This window comes from Haemorhous mexicanus, chromosome W, assembly GCF_027477595.1.
Source record: "Haemorhous mexicanus isolate bHaeMex1 chromosome W, bHaeMex1.pri, whole genome shotgun sequence".
NCBI lineage: Eukaryota > Metazoa > Chordata > Aves > Passeriformes > Fringillidae > Haemorhous > Haemorhous mexicanus.
The window spans coordinates 4,442,282-4,464,936 of record NC_082380.1 but is presented as its reverse complement, the minus strand read 5'-3'; the positions used below and the strand labels follow the sequence as shown (position 1 = coordinate 4,464,936).

Here is a 22,655-nt window from a genome sequence, read left to right as displayed (position 1 = left end):
GGAGGGTCACTTCTTCCCCCGGCGACTTGAAGATCAGACTCCAACGTCCTCGTAAATGACCAACAGCGGGCGGATAAGTTGTATACTGTCAGATTGTGTATGCTATCCGTTTGTACACTTTAAGTGTGAATATTGTCAGGGGGCTTTTGTTGTTCATTGCAGAAGGGGAAAAAGGCCAAAAAGACTGTGTACCCAGTGTTTAGAAGAATAGCTTGAATTGACTGACCGTATCCTGACCTTAGCCACCAATTTGAGTATCATTGAATTAAACTCGCAAGAGTAGTTTCACATTTTTCAAAACGGGGTGCGTGAGAAGCTTAAGTCCCAAGCAGAAATCTTAGACGTAGAGTGCTGGAAATCCATCAGGGTCCCGTGCAGTTCTGATGCAATCAGAGTATTGCGGTGAGGCTCCTTTAAGAGGAAGTATGCGGCTAAGTCTGAGAGCGTCTTCCCCGAAGAGTACTCCTGCTGCCGCGAAGATGGTCTTCCTCGCCGCTAGTGGCACTCCAGGGGGTGGAAGCAAAAGCAGAGGAGCACACCTAGTGAGAATCCTGATTAGCCTGAGCCTAGTCATGTGCAAGACGCAGAGTCTGAGCACTGAAGTCTCAAAGAAAGGCAGAAGCGAGAGCTCTGCAGATGAGTGCGAAAAGTGCACTCAGGTGGTCCCAGTCGCAGAAGACGGACGACACTCGGCATACCAAGCCCCAAAAGAATGTCTCAAGGGAACTGGCAAATACTGTTAGAAGAATGGCACTCGAGTAAAATTATGTGAATTGGAGATCAGGACTTAGTGCATCAATCTCGAGGCTAAGCTAAAGAACGGATAGTCAAATGATCACAGGCACCAAAAGAAGAAATGAGGCATAGAACAAATGTCAATCCCCATTTGTAACCAGTGTAACCGAACCATGTGGGTCGGGGGGAAGACAGAATCTATTTTCATTGCATATCACCAGGTGAACCCATTGTGTTATGATAATGCAAGGCTAGAAATATGCATGATGAATGGGAAAATGTACTAGATGAAAAAGAATATGAAATTTGACAGTAAGATTACCCTGAACCCACTCATATTAGACCTGGCACCGGCAAACAATGACAGAGTGTGCCTACAATATGATAGAGTAGTTTGTTTTGCGAAAAATAAAAATAATGAAGATCCTGAGAGAAAGATGAGAGAGATAACTCAAGAACTGAAATGAAAGGAATCAGAATCGAGAAGACAGAGAGTCGAACAAGAACGATTAAAAACATTAGGCGAACAGTATGAAATACTAGAAAGACAACATGATGATAGAGAATTACCTTCCCCAGACAGAAACCTGTTCATTGATTTGATGCAAGAAATCACAACAGAATTGAGTTTGTTGAATTGTTAGATTTCTGGAAGGCTGAAATCTGCAGAAAAATAACCTTAGAAAAGAGAAAGTTTAGCTCCAGAACAACTCTTGAAATGAGACAATCCAAGAGTCTCAAAATTGGCACAGAGACCCGAGGGGTAGATTTTGAATCAAAAAGTGATTAGCACAATCTGTGTCAGTCGAGAGGGAAGAGAGTACACCGAAATGGTGGTATACACTCCGTGTGCATCTACCCTGATGGTGAACTCAGATACAAAGAGCAGGGCCTAGCACCCAGCCCCTCCTTTGGAGTATTAGAGCCAGAAAAACTATACAAATTGTGAATGAGACAAAAGAATAAGATTGTGCTGAGTCAAAAGTCCAGGACCCAACCCTTTCCAATCCTTAGAAGGTGTAAGAGAATACTGGGGAGACCCAGGGTAAACAAATCTTAAGTAGAAAGCCCCTGATGGAATTTACTGAGTATGTGAGAAAAAAGCATACAGTGAGTTATCCTCAAAGTAGAAGGGGTCTTGCACTTTAAGCATAATCCGACCAGTTTTCTTTACTCTCCCGAAAACAAAAAGTAATCTGTTGGGGGCTCTGTTATACGAGACCCTGAGAAGGGGGAGGAGGTGTCTGAAAAAGATAATACCGGTGATAAGCAGTAAACAAGCTTGGGAGGAAGAAGAGTAGCCAGCAGCCCGAATAATCGATTATTATGGGCCGGCCATGTAAACTCAAGATAGAAGTTACGGGTATAAGACTCTGATTTATCTACTGAACAGACTAATTAGACTGCAAACAGTTATAGAAATTGTTTCAAATCACACCTCCGAAGCCCTAGATTTACTAAGTCGGCAGCACACCCAAGTACAGGCTTTTGTGTACCAAAATCGAATAGCTCTAGACTATTTGCTGGCCGAAGAAGGGGGAGTGTGAAGAAAATTCAATGAGTCAGAATGTTGTATCGAGATCGATGATTATAGAGAGACCATAAGAGGTTTGGCGGCTGAAATCAAAAAGTAGCCCATGTCCCGGTCCAAAAATAAAATTCTATTTTACAGTCTTCATAGTAAGACAAACTATTTAATAGAGCATAGTAGAACAAAGTGATGTTTCTTGTGCTCTGTTCAGTAGCCAAAATCCTATTCATCCCTTGTCTGATTCCATGCTTTATCAGACTAATCCACTCCATGGTCCAGAGAATGCAAATTGCAATAGTTCCCATAGACTCAGAGAGAGCTTCCACAAGCAACGCATCCAAGATGATGTGGTTAAGAAAAAGAAAGTATGCCAGCAATGCTGCAGAAGCATTGGCAAAGCTTGAGAAACAAACAACTGGAGAAATTAATAATGCGATATATCAAAGCATCCCACGAAGAGAGTACCGAATAGTGTAAAAGAGAACTCTGTTTGTGAAGAACCCTCAACAGTAATGAGTAGAAGTAAAAAGTTAAAAATTTAACAAATTCTAAGCATAAATTAAATTAGTGAAATAAATGGGGAGGGATTGTAGTATATAGTAGAGATAATTCATGCTATATATGTGTATAAAATATTGTAAAATCCAAATTATGTCTTTGACCACCCTGGCTGGGAGCAGAGTCTTATTTCTATTCAATTAGTTCCCGGACATCGATAAGATAATATCAAGTCCGTTAACGTATAAATGAAACCTTCCTGAGCCATGAGTGCCGACTTCCCAAGAATGTCTGAGCCACTCACGAGGACTTGCACCTGGAGAGATTGCATCTACCAACTCGAGCACCGGCGCCACTCTGCTACATGTGAAAGAAGGCTCTTCCGAAGCAGTTCAGACAGCCATCCAGACATCTTGACTGGCTTTTGTATATTTCTGCATCTGTATAGTCCCAGTTATACATGTGAAGGGACACAAAAGAACCTTCTGTCATTTCTGCCTCAGGCAGAATAAACAGTATATAAACTAGTGGCATGAAGCAGTCGGGGTGAACCACTGAAGAGACGCTGACACTTTGTCAGTCATATCCAAGTTTACCCAGCGCCAACTCCCGAAGGTGACGCTGCCTTAGCTGTAGTAGTTTTTCAAAATTCTATTTTGTTATCAATCTAATAAATCTTTGTTAAATTTTATTATAAATTTAGCTGCCAATTTACTCATTTATAACAGCTCCTTTTGCTGTCCAGAGGGGGAACCAGGATCAGCTGCCCCTGGGGGTTTGTAAAGGAAACCCCTCCTCCATTCGGTCCTGCCAGCTGCATATCCCATCCTCCACGAGGAGAAAGACCACCGGACCTGCACCACATCGCCCCCTGCAGCCGACGCGGAGTCATCGCACCCACCCTGCCTGGCTGGGGAGCCACCAGCGCCCCTGCCCGCTGTGACCATAACTACACCAAAGGGAAAAGTGCTTAAATAGCGGGAAGAGACTGTTAATTGGGTTTTTTGTTCTTTGTTTGTTGTTGTTACCATTGTTGTTTCCCTTGTTATACATACACACACATACAGAACTGTTAGTCCTTTTCTCATATCTTTGCCTAAAGGCCCCTAATTTCAAAATTATAATAATTTGGAGGGGCGGAGGTCATATTTTCCATTCCAGGGGAGGCTCCTGCCTTCCTTAGCACACACCTGTCTTTCAAACCAAGACAATATGCCTCTAAATTGTTGTAAGCCACGATTTGAGTTGCATCTTACAGGAATTACTGCAGCAGGAACCACCCAAACAAATGGAGAAGCCTTACAAGAAGCAGTGCAGGTGCAGCAGTGACCTGACCTGAGCTGGCTCTGGTGCTCAGTAACTCCAAGCAGCACATCAACTCTCCTGTCCCAAGTGACCACCAGAAGAGATGAAGCCCAAAGTCATGAACAAGATGAATTCAACAGACATTTTGTGGACATTTTATGGACATTTTGCAGGGGTGGTCCATAGACTAAAGAAACAATATCTGTATATTAGATCAAAGAATGGGAAAGGGGGTGTTGGGTAATGAGGTTGTATTAGATAGGGTGGGACCATGTGGCAGGACTTTTCACCTCTGATACAGCAAAAGCTTATTTCCCTGTAACATATCGCTAGGTTAGGCCAGAATGATTTGTCATGTGATGAATTATCTTGGCTGAGAACTTCCTTAGCCAGCAATACACATCCTGTCTTGAAAGGTAAGAAAGGAAAACCTAAAATTAGTGACTGCAGAACACTAGCATTTTTACAACTATAGAAGACCACCATGATTTTAATGAAATCAGAAATCTCTTATACACTCTCTGAGTATGTGGAGGGTTCTCCTCGATATTAAGACATTGAGTTACTTCCCTGGGATTGAGAGAAATTATGAGATTCTTTGCACACTGCTATCATTTGTTGGTAAGTGACTGACTCCTAATCTATACTATTTTTTCGCTAGCTGTAACATAAAGTGCCTTTATTATTATTGTGCACTGTATTTTTTATCTACTAGTAGCTCTTTTGTGTTATCCTGTGTAGTAAGTAATCTGTTTAAGTCTTATGTCTGTTTCCTTGGCCTACTCAAATAAATAATTCATGTTGTAATAGGCCTGATCAGTCATTACTAAGAACTTGGGAGCGAGAGTGGGTTTTGGGGTGCTGGCTGCCTCAATAAAGCCACTGCCTACTGCCAGAACCCTGAAAAGGCAGGGATTTGTCTAAGCTCTCCCTTCTCCATTCGAAACAGACCTGAGCATAATGTAAATGGTATGGAATAAGGGGTAGAATCTCTGTGTTCCCATGTTTTGCAGGCATGTTCTATGGGATGGCAGTGAATTAATTACTTGTTTTGCTTTGCTTGTGTGTGTGGCTTTTGCTTTCCCTATTAAACTGTCTTTATCTCAACCCATGAGTTTTCTAGCTTGTAATGTCCAATTGTCTCCCTGATCCTGCTGGTGGGAGAGTGAGCAAGCAGCTGCATGGGGCTTGGCTGCTAGATGAGGTTAAACAGAATCAATTAGGTTGGAAAAGACCTTTGAGATCATTAAGTCCAACCTATGACCTAAAACCACCATGTCAACTAGACCATGGCACTAAGTGCTACATCCAGTCTTTTTTTAAACATATCCAGGGACGGTGACTCCACCACCTCCCTGGGCAGCCCATTTCAATGCTGCATCACCCTTTCTGTGAAGAATTTCTTCCTAATGTTGAACCTAAACATCCCCTAGCACAGCTTAAGACTTTGTTCTCTTGTCCAATTGCTAGTTACCTGGGAGAAGAGACCGACCCTCACCTGCCTAAAACCACCTTTCAGGTAGTTGTAGAGAGTGATAGGGTCTCCCCTGAGCCTCCTTCAGGCTAAACAACCCCAGCTTCCTCAGCCAGTCCTCATAAGACTTGTGAGGACTTGTGCTCCATACCCTTTACCAGCCTTGATGCCCTAAACAATGACACCAGGTCATCAATTAAGATGTTAAATAGAACTGTCCCCAATACTGAGCCCTGAGGAACACCACTCATGACTGACTGCCAGCCTGTTGTAACTCCATTCACCACCACTCTCTGGGCCTGGCCATCCAGCCAGATTTTTACCCAGCGAAGAGTTCACCTGTCCAAGCCATGGGAAGCCAATTTCTCCAGGAAAATGCTGTGGGAAATGGTGGCAAAGGCTTTAGTGAAGTCTAGGTGGACAATATCTACAGCTTTTCTGTCATCTACTAAGCAGGTGACTTTGTCATAGAAGGAGATCAGGTCTGTCAAGTAGGTCCTGCCTTTCACAAACCCATGCTGGCTGGGCCTGATCCCCTAGTTGCCCTGTATGTATCACATGATGGTACTCAAGATGATCTGCTCCATGCCCTTCCCCGGCACTGAGGTCAGGCTGACAGGCCTGTTGTTCCCCTGATCCTCCTTTTGACCCTTCTTTATAGATAGGTGTCACATTTGCTAATTTCCAGTCACCCGGGACCTCCCTGGTTGACCAGGGCTGCTGGTAAATGATTGAAAGTGGCTTGGTAAGCACTTCAGCCAGCTCCCTCAGTACCCTTGGGTGAATCCCATGTACCCTCATTGACTTGTGGAGGTCTAAGTGACACTGAAGATCATTGACCATTCCCTCCTGTATTATGGGGGCTTTATTGTGCTCCCTGACTCTGTCTTCCAGCTCAGGAGGCTGGGTACCCTGAGGACAACTGGTCGTACTAAATATTGAGGCAAAGAAAACATTCAGTACCTTGGCCTTTTCATCTTCCTTTGTTTATTATGTTTCCCCCCTCATCCAAAAAAGGATGGAGATTCTTCTTGTCCCCACTTTTGTTGCTGATGTATTTGTAGAAACACTTTTTGTTGTCTTTTACAGCAGTGGCCAGATTAATTTCTAGCTGGGCTTTTTGGCCCTTCTAATTTTATTCCTGCATGAGCTCATGACATCCTTGTAGTCCTGAGCTGCCTGCCCCTTTTTCCAGAGCTGATAAACTCTTTTTTTTTTCCCTGAGTTTGAGCTAAAGCTTTCTGTTCTGCCATGCCAGTTGTCTTCTGTGCTGGCTTTTCTTTCAGCATGGAAATGGCCTGGTACTGCTCCTTTAAGATTTCTTTCTTAAAACCCGTCCAGCCTTCCTAGAATCCTTTGCCCTTCAGGACTGCCTCCCAAGGAACTCAAGCAGTCTCCTAAACAGGTGAAAGTCTGCCCTCCAGAAGTCCAGGGTGGCAGTTCTGCTGACTCCAGCATTTTGTGGGGCCCAGAACTACACACAATACTCAAGGTGAGGCTGCACCAATGCTAAATACAGAAGGATAATCACCTCTTTTGACCAGCTGGTTATGCTGTGTTTGATGTACCCTGGAACACATTTTGCCCTCTTGGCTGCCAGGGCACACTGCTGAGTTCTGTTGAGCCTGTTGTCAATCAGCACCCTCTAATCCTTTCCTGCAAGGTTGTTCTCCAGCCACTCCTCTCCCAATTTATACTTGTCCCTCATGCAGAATCCAGCATTTGTTCTTGCTAATTTTCATGCCATTAATGACCGCCTAATGCTCCAATCTATATATATAGCTCTGCAAGGCCTCTTGGCCCTCAAGAGAGTCAGCAGCACCTCCCACTTTGGTATCCTCTGCAGACTTGCTGATGGTGCATTCAACTCCTGCCTCCATATCACTGATCAAAATATTGAACAGAACTGGCCCTAGAATTGAGCCCTGAGGAACACTGCTAGTGAACAGTCACTGGCCTGATGTAGCCCCACTAACTACAACCCTTTGGGCTCTGCCCTTCAGCCAGTTCTTCACCCAGCGCACCATGAACCTGCTCATCTCACAGTTGGACAACTTGTCCAAAAGGATGCTGTGAGGGACAGTATCAAAAGCCTTACTAAAATCCAAGAAAACCTACATCCACCACCTTCCCTTCATCCACTAGGTGGGTGACCTTATCATAGAAGGATATCAAATTAGAGAGGACTTCCTAGGAAGTTGCTGGACATTGTCTGCTGATAGAAAGTAGAAAATAAAACTTTTTGCTCCTATGCACAGCCTTTGCTTTTCTTCAATAAAATGCCTGTATCTCACTCCATGAGTTTTTCATCTTACTTTCTCCCCATCCTGTTAACAAGTGGGAGTAACAGAATGGCTTATTAGGTACCTGGCAGCCAGTCAAGGTCAACCCACCATAGGTAGATGCAAGTGAACTTCAAGTAGTAGAATGCAAGTGTTTTGTCCTGACTCATTGTTGTGGTGCATCCCTCACCTCCCCCAGGCCACACTATGATCTCAAAATGTTTGTTAGGCCTTGGGCTTGATGAACAGCACCTGGGCTCAGCTCCTCTTGAGCTTATCAGAAACACTGTCTGCTCCCAGGAACTAGTGCTGGCTTATGAGCTTCTGCTCTTTTTTTAATGAACAGCCTTGGAAAATTTTTTTTGCCTGAATAACAAGTCAAGTGGAATGATATTTTTGTTCTCACACTTTCAAAGAGAGTTTCCGACCTGAAGTGTGGCCAGGATGAAACACTGTTATGACCAAAGCCCACTCTCTTGCAAGCCTATAAACAGCAGTCCAAACTGAGATCTTTTGAGCTCTCCTGGACCACGGCAGCTACAACCAGCAACCTCCCTCTGAGTGGAGCCTCTCAGAGCCAGCAAACTCTCAAGTTTGCTATACTTGAGGACTAGCAAATGACAACAGATCCTAGGCTGATACCCCCATTCCTCAAGGCTCAACCTTTCACCAATTGCGAAGATGCAAAGGCATCTGAAGTGAGTATTTCACTACCTTTGAGGGGAATTTTTCACAGGTACATTGTGCAGACTCTTTATGTGTTCATGCAGGTGTGCATATGCTATATCAAATGTGGGAGAAATGCTGCTTTCCTAGATTCTTAAATACTTTAGATTTCTAGGTTATGCCTGTAAGTAAATTACTGTTGTGGTATACTAAATCCTATATGAATCCTTTGCTAAATTGTTTAAGTTAAGTTAAATACTGTTAAATTGCTGTCAAACTTAAATGCTGTTGGGCCTTTAGGCCCTATTCCTTTTTATCGTTACGCTTTTTATCCTTTTGTCTCTCCTCCTCCCTCCCTCCCTCCCTCCCCCCTCCATCCCCACCTCCACATAGATAGTTTTATTTTGGTTTGGATTGATACAGTCCCACACAACATCATTATCTCCAAATTGGAGAGACATGGATTTGATGTATGGACTATTCAGCGGATAAGGAATTCTCTGGATGGACACAGCCAGAGACTTGTGGTCAATGGCTCTATGTTCAGGGGGAGGCCAGTGATGAGTGGTGTCCCTCAGGGCTCTGTTTTGGGACCTATGCTCTTTAATATCGTTATCAATGACATAGACAGTAGGATCGAGTGCACCCTCAGCAAGTTTGCAGATAACACCAAACTGAACAGTGCAGCTGACACGAGAGAAGGAAGGGATGCCAGCCAGAGGGACCTGGTCAATCCTGAGAATTGGGCCCATGAGAACCTCATGAAGTTCAACAAATCCAAGTGCAAGGTGTTGCATTTGGGTCAGGACAATCCCAGATGTGAGCACTGACTGGGAGAAAAACTCCTTGAGAGTAGCCCTGCTAAATATTCTATATATTTATAAATTTGAAAGGTCAGTGAAAAATAGTTCTTTAAAGTGAAGTGTTGCTTGTAGAAGAGTAGCACAGCTATAGAAAAGAAATCATAGCCCTGTAATACTGATAATTTAAATATTGTAATTAACACTGAAATCATCAGCAAGGGCAAATGAGAACTTAAACTGCTTACTCTACTGGTGTGTTGTGAGTTTGGTTTTTACACACACACACAAAAGATTACTCCTCTGCATCATAGCACTGTATGTTATTTTCTATTTATATACAGGTCTTTCAGATTTTTCATGGAAAACAAGTAACATCCTGCATAATTAAAAAAGAAAAAAAAAAGGAATGTGGGGAAATAAAGTTGCAAAACTGACAACCCTTCCCAGAAAGGGCAGAAAAACCAGGGAACAGTGATCATGATACTGCTGGTGCTTTAAGAAGTGGAGGAAAAAGTGCACAAAGAATTGGCACTGAAACTAATGCATATTTGCATATCCATGAAAATAAATGAAAACCAGAAGATCTTAAGGAAGTATTTAAGAGGAAAAATAAACATTTCAAGTTATTTGGTGAAAAGTTGTATATTGGGCTATGAAAAAATGTACTTTCAGAGAACACTTGCATAAGTTTGTAAGTATATGAACTGTTTTTCTTCAGAAATTAGCAAAACTGGTTTAAAGTTCTTTTAACTGAACTGTCAAAACCAGCCTGTAGCTCAAGAATTCACACTGTATTCTATGCTTATCCCCTCATGCTAAAATGTTTTTTTAGAACACAAAAAACCTAGCATCTTAGGAAAACAACACTCTCCTTATGAACTGGACCAGTATTTGGTAGCACTTAGCAACACCTAGAATAATTTACAGATGTGAGAATTCAGCAGAGAAAGAAGGTAATGTTATTATGTTATTGTACTTCAAAAGATTATATAACTGGAAAGACTATCTGTGAATAGACTTTGAGGAATTGCCTCTACAGACAAGCAAAATATATGCCTCAAACATTTAGTTCTTCTTGTCCTGTATTAGTAGGGAGGTGAAAAAATATGGCAACAAGGAAGCCAAGACTCTAAGAATGAAGACCATCTTGGAATCTTTTTCTTCCCTAGCATACCTTGTTTGTCCTACAAAAAATGCGTATTAATTTCTTACTTTGATAATAATTTTTATTAAAAAATCTTGCTTCTAAATTATTTTATTTATTGCACATGTGGCACAAATGGAAAAGAAATGGAAAAGTACATTCACCAAGATAGGACTTTAGAGTGAGAACTTTTGGCAGGGACAAGCAATAGATCCTCCTCCTTTTAGCTTGAAAAAATTTTGCAGAAAGCCTTATGTCTGACCTGAACTGGATTCAACAACATAAACACTTAATTATGTCCTGGATTTCCTGAGATTTTGCATAAATATATATATTGGCAATAATAAATAAGAAAACTCACAGAAAGGGAAAAAGTTAGGATCTCAGAAAGCAGGGTATCCCTCCCCTTATATATAGGTAAAGCTTTCTGGAAGTCTATCCTATGGATAAATAGAGCACATACAAGAACAGACAGCTCCCTCTGCCTTTCATAGTTCATTGGGTGTATGTGGCAAGAAGTTAGGGACTACCCTGCACCTGCCACAGCTGGTTCCAGCCTGCTCAGCAACAAATCCATAACAGGCCAAAGCTGAACCAATCATCAAAGCTGGCAGCACCTCTGTGGAAACATTTAAAAATGGGAGCAGGGAACAAAAAGAAGTGAAAAACAACAGAGGAAACACCAAGGTCAGAACAGAAAAAGCTTCATAGCAGAGCAAACATTCCTGAAGGAACTGCAGTCTGCAGAGAACCCATGCCAGAACAGAAAAAGTGACAAGGAATGAGCAGCAGAGAAGCTGCTCTATGCTGACCATAACAATTTAGACATACACACACTGCATCACTGAAGGGACTGAGTGTAACTTGCAGACATAAAGAGCAAGGGGAAGAGTTTGGAGTAAAGCAGAGGCCAGGAAAAGGGGAAGGAAAAGTGTTTTCCTAAGTGTGTTCTCCATAATTCTTTTAATGTTTGTTTTGATTCTGTTTCCCAATATTTGAATTTTATATATATATATATATATATATATATATATATATATATATATATATATATATATATATATATATAAATATAAAATAAATGACTTAGCAATAATTAAGCTTTTTCAAAACCTCACTCCTCTGGTGATTAAATTCCCCAAGTCGTCTGTTTTGCTCCTGGCAGTTAATTGGCAAGTGATCTCCCTGTTTTTGTTTTGACCCACAAAACTTGCTCCTGTTCTTCCTATTTTTTCCCACCACATCCTTGCTTCATATTTAAACTTGCTCTACTCCCACCTAAACATACAGTCTCCCAGAATTGTGGTTAGAGGCCTCAGCATGACTGACAACTAGGATGTTTATTCACAGCAAAGAATCCTGTCCCAAGTCATTACCATTTAAAAATATACTTTTAATCCAACATTGACAGCTACATCTCTAGTCATATGAATTAAATTCGCCTCATCATACTCTCTATACAAGCCAACACTGCTATAACTGAGGGTAGGAGTCAGTCAATCCCTCCCTCCCCCCAATTTTAAACAAGTGAATTGTTAGTGATAAATAACATAGAAAATAGAAATTTTTAGTTTCCCTGAAGTTGCTGAATAGAGCTTAAGGACTAACTGGCAAAAAAATATAAAAGGATGTAAAGGTATGCACACAGGATGATAAACATAACTGGAACCAGTGGAGAAATGGATAAAGAGGCCTACACTAAGTTTTTTTGCAAGTTACATACCAAGAAGCAACAGCACATGCCCAAAGAAAAAGTTCAAGGCAAGGTCACCTTTAATAGCAAAGCATTCAGTGAATACAACCACCAGAGACCCCTTTTGATGACCCTCCAGGACCATAAAAGGACTTCCAGTAGGAGGCAGATGCATGCAAATTAGTTCTAAGGAAGTGATGTTTATGTATCAGATAGGAGATATGCTGTAATGAATATATATGATGATGATGCATAAATACCTTGTTGTAAAGTCTCATTGAACACACAGAAAAAGGAGAGATCCTCCGTGTTTTCTACATAAAGAATGCCTGCTTTCTAATGCTTCAAATTGTGTTAATTTATTCTGGCCGATTTCAGTGTCATTAGGACAGCACATAAACCAGAAGAGAGGTTGCTTGCTCTGTCTAATGGTTGACACCTAACAGTAAAGTATGTTTATACTTATAAAATGGGGGGGACAGAGGACACACATAGAAGATCAAAAGAGATTTCATTCACAAATATTAGCAATAAAAATAAGCCAGTAGTCACCTGAGGTGCCCTCAGCAGTCAATGGACCAAGAGAGATTTCTATCTTGAGCCCCTTCTAGAAAAAGCCTTTTCCTTAGTAGAGATGACCCTATGGGACCTGAGGGCAGCTTTTGTGAATGCTCCCGCTACTCACAAAATGTCAAGCAATAAGTACTCAGTGATTTCTGATTTCCAATTTCCAAATAGGTCAAACACCTGTGTATTCTCCAACTCCAAAAGCATTTAAGAGTCAGATTTTTTAAAAGTATTTGTACCACACAAGAGACAGAATTTTCTCTTAAGCTGTTTTTTGAAGACACTCCTCTCAGTGGATATTTTGACAGACAGATATCCTATAACTGCAGCTCCACTGATGGCAAATCAACCATTAATGAAATCTTGTGTCTTCTTTCAACATTAAGACAGAGATCTTATGACTGCCCAATATACAGGAGATTAAGGAACAGGATAGGCAAACAACCATCCCAAATCATACAGATGTAGCTGTCTTTTAAGTACAAGATGTGTTAGACAACCTACGTTTTCCAAGCCTTATTTTCATTATTTGTACAATTCCTAGAAAATTTAAAGACAGTTTACTCTCCAAACATTTTATAATTCAAATTGAAGACCAGATAAGTTACAGATATGTGGACGTTCTCAGAGAGAAACAGACAGTTTCCCAGGCATCGTTCTGGGAAAGATGTGAGAAGCTCAGAGAAAAGAATGAGAAACAATTCTTAAGTCTCTGCAGCTGGTGTTTGTGAACATGTGTTCTACATGATGTTTATGGAAATATGGTGCTGTTCCTAATTAACCAATAGGGTGACAGGTGTTATTAAGAACCAATCAGGTTCTGGGTAAACAATGTTGCTTATAAAAACGTGAAGTTTTGTAATAAAGGAGTTTTTATGCCTTCTGAAAATGCATGGAGTTGTGTCACCTTCATTTCCGTTTCTGACTCAACGGTGACAATGATATACAGAAGAACTAAAAAAAATGTTCATTGGTATGATGATGTCCATTATCTAAGCATACCAGAGACCTAAGAACTGTGCTGAATTTTAGTTATGTTTGACACAGTATTTGAAAAAGGATAACAGGAAAACTTAACATGAATGTGTTATGAGAAAAAGTTTACTGATTTTTGGGGAATTTCGAACAATTTGATTTGTTGTCAATTAAAAACTTCTAATTACCAGTTCTGTTACTGAAACAAACAAAAAGCCATGCTCATTCTCCCTCAGAAATCACAAAATAACAGAATGGTTGAGGTTGGAAGGGACATCTGGAGGTGATCTGGTTCAACCCCCCTGCTCAAGCAGGGCCACCAAGAGCCAGTTGTCTAGTACTATGTCCAGACAGATTTTGAATATTTCCAAGGACAGAGACTCCACCATCTCTCTGGGCAATCTGTCCCAGTGCTCAGTCACCCTCACAGTAAAGAAGTGTTTTCTAATGCTCAGATGGATTCTCCTATGTTTCACTGTGTGCCTATTCCCTCTGGTCCTGTCCCTGTGTACCACTGGAAAGAGTCTGGCTCCATCTTCATTACAGCCTCTCTTCAGGTATTTATAGATAATAGGATTCTACCTGAGTCTTCTTTTCTTCTGGCTAAACATTCCCAGCTCTCTCAGTCTTTCTTCAGATACGAGATGTTCTAGTCCCTTAATCATCTTAGTTGCCCTTCACTGGGCTCAGTCCAGTATGTCCATATTTCTCTAGTACTCTGGAGCCCAGAACTGGACATGGTAGTCACACACAGAATCACTAGGTTGGAAGAGACCTTCAAGATCATTGAGTCCAACCCACGCCCTAACACCTCAACTATACTATGGCACCAAGTGCCACATCCAGTCTTTTTTTAAACACATCCAGGGATGGCGACTCCATTACCTCCACGGGCAGATCATTCCAGAACTTCATCCCTTATTCTGTAAAAAACTTTTTCCTAATATCCAACCTATATTTCCCTTGGCACAGCTTAAGACTGTGTCCTCTCATTCTGTCAGTTATTGCCTGGAGAAAGAGACCAACCCCCACCTGACTACAACCACCTTTCAGGAAGTTGTAGAGAGTGATAAGGTCACCTCTGTGTCTTCTTTTCTCCAAGCTAAACAGCCCCAGCTTCCTCAGTTGTTCCTTATAGGGTGCCATGGTTTGAGCCTGGCGCAATGCCAGTGCCCCCATGAAAATACTCTTTCCCTGGTATCTACTGTGAGATGTGATCAGAGACAGAGCAGAGCAGGCTCCAGCTTAAGAATGAAAGGAAAAAAAACTTTATTAACCTTGGACTATAAGAAGCCTGAAGCCTCACAGTGCTCCTCCACCCTTCTATCTCGCAGGGGCCTCCTCCCTTCTGTCCCAGGCCTGGCCTACCTCCTCCGGCTGCATGGCCTCCCCTCCCCCGCCCAGCTCCGAGCTGGGCGGGGGAGGTCTGTGCCCAAAAGAGCTTCCCCCGGGAGTTCACAGCTTTTAAACCCCTATGTTCTCAGAGGAGTATCCATGCTCTCAGTGGACAAACCAGGTGCCATTATTAAAATCTGAACACCTATTGGTTTGACCACACTATCCCAAAAACAACTCATTTCCTCTCAAACCACGACATAGGGCTTGTGTTCCAAGCCGCTCACCAGCCTTGTTGCCCTCCTCTGGACATGCTCACGCGTCTCAACATCCCTCCTAAACTGAGGGGCGCAGAACTGGACAGAGTACTCAAGGTGCAGCCTCACCAGTGCTGAGTACAGGGGAAGAAGGACCTCCCTGGTCCTGCTGGCCACACTATTCTGATATAGGCCAGGATGCCACTGGCCTTGGCCACCAGGGCACACTGCTGGCTCATGTTCAGTCAGTTGTCGACCAGTACCCCCAAGGTCCCTTTCCACCTGGGCATTGTCCAGCCACACCATCCCCAGCCTATAGCATTGCAGGGAGTTATTGTGGCCAAAATGCAGGACTCAGCACTTGGACTTATTAAACTTCATCTTATTGAAATCCACCCATCCATCCAACCGTTTCAGGTCTCTCTGCAGAGCCCTCCTACCTTCCAACAGATCGACACACGCTACCAGCTTAGTGTCGTCTTCAAATTTAGTAATGAAAGACTCAATACCCTTATCCATGTCGTCAATACAAATACTGAACAAAACCGGCCCCAGCACAGACCCCTGAGGGACACCACTGGTGACTGGCCGCCAGCTGGATGCAGCACCATTCACCACCACTCTCTGGGCCCAGCCATCCAGCCAGTTCTTAACCCAGCAAAGAGTGCTCCTGTCCAAGCCGTGGGCTGCCAGCTTTTCCAGGAGTATACTGTGTGCGACCTCACCAGTACTTAATATAAGGGAAGGATCACCTCCCTTGACCTGCTGGCAATACTTTGCCTAATGCAGCCAAGCATAACATCAGGCTTCTTTGCCACAAGGACACATTGCTGGCTCATGTTCAACCTGGTGCTCACCAGGATCTTCAGGTCCTTTTCTGCAAAGCTGCTTTTCAGATGGGTGGCTCCCTGCATGTACTGGTACATGAAGTTGCTCCTCAGGGGCAGAACTTGACACTTCCCTTTGGCGATTTTCATGAGGTTTTTGTCAGCCCATTTCTCTAGCCTGCCCAGGTCCCTCTGAGTGGCAGCACAACCCTCTGGTATGTCACTCCCTCCCTTGCTGAGGGTACACTCTGCCCCATCCATCCAGGCCATTAATGAAGATGCTGAAAAGAACTGGATCCAGTATTGACCCCTGGGCTACACTACTAGCTACTGGCCTCCAACTAGACTTTGTGCTACTGATCACCACTCTCTGGGTCCAGCCATTCAGACAGCTTTAAATCCACTTCATCATCCCTTGCCTCTGCAAAATCTCCCCTCTGTTCTTTCTCCAACCCCATCACCACACACAAAAGTCTCTTTGATGGGGCAAGAGGTAGCTCAGGAAATTTGGGTCAGTGTGTGGTGGTTCCTGTACTGGTAGCAGTCCCTTTAGAGTCAGGCCTCTCAGCTCCTGCTCAGACTATCACTTGCTCCTGCTCTCTTCCTTTTCCAGCATGGTCTTCTGTCTCCTCTTTTTTCTCTGCTGCTGTTATTTCTTTTCTTCCTTTTTTTTTTTTTCAGCATTTACCACCCTTCCTTGCTTTATTCTCACAGAGGCACCACAAAGGTTACTGATTGGCTCATCTTTGACCTGCAATGGGGTTCCTGATGAGCTGTCTAGAACCAACTCTAACCAGTACAGGGCAGTCCACAAATTTCTCCCACAGAGGTCACTCATTGAAGCCATACTCTGGTCTCCCCCCATACCCCAACCTGGCCAATTATACCAAATTAAAAAAATGTCACAAGAGAACTAATCTAGAACATGCTTTCTTCTATGCTGCTGGAAAATTTCAGATTTAAAAATCTCAACAGTAAGCTTGAAATTATACAGTGCAGTTACCTTTTTTGAACACATTAGGGAAGAATTTTTAATAAAGAAAATATATTCTAAACTAGGAAACTGTGTTGTGAAAATTATTATTTGATCTTAACACATATCAGACTAGAAATCTGATATTTGATATGTCTTTCAGTCATGCTTCTTGGAGTGAGAAGTCATTATCTAGTAAAGTTCATTTTTACACTTAAATGTGATCAATACAGGTTCAGAAAAAAAGAAAAAAAGTAATTGATAATTTTGAAAGGGGGTGTCCTGGGGTGACTTTATAATGCTTGTATCCCCATTCGTCTGTTTAGCCCAGAAATAAGTTTTGCACCTTTAAGACTGTTTCCGAGAGCAAAAGGGAAGAGAGAAGTGCAAAGTTTGTTATCAGAAACTGCACTTGCTCTCCCGCATCCTTCTCCTGGAATGTGTTGTCTGCAGCACAGACAGCAAGAGAAAGCTCTCCTTTGCTTTTAGTTAGTTTTTAGCTAGCTGAGGCAGAGAAGTTCCCTAGACTGTGGGTTTTTTTTCTCTTAGAACTGTTTAAACCTGCTCTGGACTGAACACCCAGAAGAACACCAAGAGCTCATGCCTTTTGCCTACCGGGCCAGGCCTGGGCCGCGGCATTTCTGGCGCAGGAGGGACTGATAAGAGACTGAGTGAGCCAAGCTACAACACACGAAGGGGACTTTCTGAGTTTGTCATCTCTTTGAATTGGCAAGAGGTTTTATTGTTTAATATTGTTCTGTTTTTTTTTTTTTTTTTGTGCTGGTGAATGCTTTGCCAGTTAAATAAACAGGGTTTTTTCCTCTTTTCTCCAAGGAAATATTTTTTCCCAAACCAGTTGAGGGAGGGGCCACTTGGATTTGCTTTCTAGAGGCATCGCAATTTGGAGGTTTTTCTCACAAATTTGCCCTAAACCAGGACAGGGGGTCAACTTAAGGTGTAGATAGGTGAAGGCTTTTTTCAGAAATCAGCATAAACAAAGCTTAGTATGCTTTATATCAAGTAGATATTTACTCTTGTTAGATATTTACTGTTGGAGTGGCTACCTAGAATAGAGGCTAGACAGAGTTAAAAGAATAAAGTAGGTATTTATTAAAGGCCTTCAGTAGATACACCTTGGGCAGTGCAAAAGCCTCGCAGAGACTACACCCAAGATGGACGATGGTCACGAGTTTCTCAGATGGATATAAGTTTGGTCTATTTGCATATCAGAGGTTAGTTGTCCAATTATAGCTTCAGGTAATGAAGTCATATTCCCCTGGTTTGCTTCCCCCCATTCATTTTTTTTAAATCTTTTCAGGGCCTGAGGCAGATAGTGTCCTTTGTTCTCAGGCCTGGAAGGATTGTTTTGTCTGACCAAAATGTGAAGAGAGCTTACTAACACTGTATCTGGAGTTCAGAGTTATACACTAATGTAGTACAGGATCTGAAAAATATAAAAGCTAAGACTTAAGGCATCATTTCCCCCTTTAGAGGCTTGACAAGGCCTCTACCTTGTTGAGTCTCAATACTAAACATCCACTAGCAGTATGCATTTAACAGCAGTATATATCTAACAACAGTAAACCCCATCTTGGGTGTAGTCTCTGCAAGGCTTTTGCACTGCCCAAGGTGTATCTATTGAAGGCCTTTGATAAATACCTACTTTATTCTTTTAACTCTGTCTAGCCTCTGTTCTAGGTAGCTACTCCAAGGCATCAAGTGAACACTACTGAAAATTTCAAGCTTACTTCTTCATTTTAGAAGTGACTGGCAACATCTGGGCAAAGCAATATCACCTTAAGAAGCAGCACCAGTGGTATACATCAGTTTGCTAAGTAAGGTTATACTTTACAACCTAGTCATCATAGTAATCTTAAAACAGAACAGTTACCCATGTTCACTATATTCATTACTTGTTCTGACCTAATAGTAATGTGGGGAAAACAAAAAACCCACCAAGCAATACAGTGGGTAGAATTAAAAAGCCTTTGAGGAACACATTCAGAGGGAATTATCATCTTAATAGCCTAGACACAAAGTTACATCGGGAACTTGGTATTCAGGACTACCTCTGAACCACTAGAAAGACTGAAAACAGAAGGATGAGAGATCAACCAGTGACCTTAAACATTAACAATATATTTTATTAGTGCACTTTTATCCTAAAGCATTTCCAAACCTGCAGATACAAGCAGTCTTAAACTTGAGCAAACAGATAGGCTCCCCAGAACTCTGACACAAAATCAAACAAACCAAAACCTCCAGAAAAGAACATTAAGACTAGCCAGGTTATCACACCACTGATCACTCCCAAAAAATGGAACTGCAGGGACTGAATCCAAAGCACTTCAATTAAAGTAGCTGGCACTGTTAATACAAGGGGACTATCAGCTACAACATGGTCAAAGAATGGGAAAACATCCTCCTCAACCTCTCAAATAGGCAAATAAATACACCTCCTACATTTCTGCATGTCCTCACCAAATTCACATTTTAGATTAAAAGAGAAAGTTAAATCCAACCACTGTCACATAAAAAAAAGTAATAAGTACTGTATATTATTCAAGGAAATAATTTCACCATTACTTGAAAATTACTTTAGCATTGCCAGGCCCATTTTACACTGTTCATAGATAAAATACAAATTAGTTAACTAATATTTTGATTAGTTAATGATAGAGTAAATGAGTGCAGCACAAATTCACCAACATATCAAGTTACAGACTTTTGCTCAGACTTTTCCATCTAGAAATATTACAATTGGCTTGGGAGCCATGACATGAATACATATTTCAAAATACAATTTGGATTACTCCACTTAAGTTTTACATTGTGGTAAACTCAATCCTATAATATATAGTCTTCTCCAGTTAATCAAAACTTGTTAATGGGGAGGGAAAAAGCAGGAGAGAAAAAAATTAAAGAATGTATTAATATATGATACTTAATTCTAGCATTAAAATGCAGTAACTACTTCTAACTCAATAAGAACTATGATTATGCTATATCAGTGCTCCTCTACTAGAAGCTTCTAAAGCAAAATAACAAAAACAAAAAGTTAGGACATTACTTTAGGGCACTGCTCTGATAGAAGCCATGGCTATCAATGTGTTTATACTTTGAATAAAGACTGTGTTTTTAAATATAATCTTTGAAAATGAAACATTGATTATGAGTTACAGTAACACATATTTAGAAAGCAATAGAAAGCATCACATCCTTTGCACCTTGGGTACTCATCCTTACAATCTAGATATGCTGTTCCCCAGCAGATCATTTTAGGTATGACCAAGAAATTAAAATGTTATTTTGGCTTTATGTCATTAAAAAACCCCAACCACCCAATAAAATATTCGTTATTTTCTTTGAAGTCAGAAGAGGGTACTCTGAATAAATGAGGTTGGTAGGTGCTGAACTGAACATTTGTCTTGTGTTAAAAGTCAGAAATATGCTGTTGTGTAGCTCAGTATCACACTTCAGTTCACAATGCCATGCCTTTTACCTTTTTAAGAAAAAATGCTCCTATTAAGAACAAAAACAACACACTTCTGTTTATACTATTGTCATCACAAGGGCAAATAATTCTGTGACAGAAAACTAGCAACACAAAGAGACCTGGCAAGTGTTAATTTCAGTTTCATATCCTATGATCTGTGAGCTATTTAAGATACTGACAAGGAGATACAGAGAAAGCCAAGAAAACCTATGGTATGTTTTTTCAGTACACAATGCCTATTCTAACATAAGTAGCTCAGGGTTTTTTAATAAGACTGTGCCAAGGTAATACCTTATACTGAGCTATATTCCAAAATGAAAGAAATTACCAGATCATTTTTGCAAGAATAATACAGTATTTCATCTCTGCCAGCACTTCAGTGCACCAGCCCCCTCCCCCCAACGAGATACGCGCATTCCAACCGAGCCTCTCTCAGCAGGGTTCAGCCAATTCTCGCCCTCCCTCCAGGCCTTGCTAGGTTCCCAAATCCCCTCGAATTTTAGGTTTGGATTTTGTTGTAAAAGGCAAAACGAAAGGAGAAAGACTCCAAAGTGACGATCCTTACCCTTGAAATCCCGCCATGGGCGCAATAAGGAGGGTGAATTTTTTTTTTTTTAAATGGGAGATGAATGAGAAGAAACAAAGGACTAAATGGAGAAGAGGCTAAGCAGTGGAGACAGAGGGAGAAAGAGGAGAGCCCGTTGAAGGAGCAGGGCGAACGTCAGCCATGTTGTGTGTGTTAGTCCAGTATTTACAAACCTGCAGCTGCAGCAGCGTTTTGAGTCTGGAAGAGAGGGGAAAGAAGGGAGGGGAAAAGAAAGGAGAGGAGGGAGGAGAGAGAGGGAATCGAGGGAGGAGGGGAAAGCGGCGACAGCAGCAGACAAAGGAACCCAGAAAAGCGCGAGCAAAGCGCAAGCATATGTCCACACACCCTGGGTGTCCCGGACAGCAGCGGTGGCGTGTGCAACTCCAGTGCTGCCAGCCCGACGCGTTAGCAACTTTCTCAACTCCAGCCTTTGGCTACTGAGGCTCGGCCGAGCCCGGCCACCACCCTCACATCCCCTTCACCACATTTTCTCATGAGGGGAGCCAATAGATGACAGGTCAGAGACATACCTGTCTCCCTCAACGTGCACTATCGACAGAGGCTTATCAGCTGGGAGCCCCTTAGCGGGCCCCAGCCCACAGTACAATAGATCCACAGAGAGGAAGGGGGAATGTGCAGCTGCGACCCCTTCTCTCCAGCAACGGAGGCGATGTGGGCGGGGTAGATACCGGGAGGGGCCATGCCAAATGAGAGCAGCAGTCCCCCGGAGCCCATAAGAGTGGTGGTTGCCAAGGAGTCGGGGCACTATGTGGGAAGAGAGTCTGAAGACCCCCACTCTCGCCTACCTCCCGCGGCTTTTAGGCGGGCTGCTGAGGCAGACAGTGAAGAAGAAACGGTTAACAGAGACGGAACACCGCAAGTATATAAATAACGTCAGCTGCAGGGAAGGAGGAGGGGAGGGAAACCTACAAACCGCGGGTCCGAACTCGTTCCGCAGCGACTCCCTCCGGTTCTACCCGGTCCTAGGCTGTGCTTTCCTTTCCCTTCCCCCTTCCCCCGCATTCACTACTCACCTGCTGGGGGGATGGGCGCCTGGGAGTGCCAGGAGGATAGTCTAGAAGTGTTAGCACTGCAGCCGCAGCAGTCCTCCTGTCTCACTAGGACACCCAGATTCTCTGCGGCAGCAGTATGGGGAGCTGCTCCCCTTGTTTCGTTTGTCCCACTCCGCAGTCACCACTGCTGCCTCCAATTCGCCTCTGCTACATTTGGATCCTCCTCTCCGTACACGAACTCTACGACCAGGATGGAGGCCTCCTCACTTTCCTGCCAAATAGTGAGCTAGCCGCATCGAGACATTCAAAACACGGGACCGGACACCGCCCTCTTCCCCTCCACCAACACGCAGGCGCACTGCAAATTCCGAACTGCGACAGGAGCGCAGGAAGCAATCCTCCGCCTAGTCCACCGCTACTCCGTACCGCGCAGGCGCTCCTTTTCCTTCACTGCCGTCTCTCGGCGCTCCATCGAGGAGAGTGGCGTCGTAGCGG

The 22,655-nt window shown here is 42.7% G+C and overlaps 1 protein-coding gene across 9 annotated transcripts in view; it reads right to left on the bottom strand.

Annotated features, from left to right (window-relative positions):
• LOC132341399 (spindlin-Z-like) overlaps positions 1-22,323 on the bottom strand; it is a 118,262-nt gene extending 95,939 nt beyond the window's left edge. For 2 of the 9 annotated variants that reach the window (XM_059872943.1, XM_059872951.1), the window contains exon 1: positions 22,182-22,323. The gene's annotated coding sequence lies outside the window, so the exon portion shown is untranslated. The other 7 variants (XM_059872944.1, XM_059872947.1, XM_059872948.1 and 4 more) reach the window with 6 other exon arrangements.
• Positions 22,324-22,655: the final 332 nt, after the last annotated feature.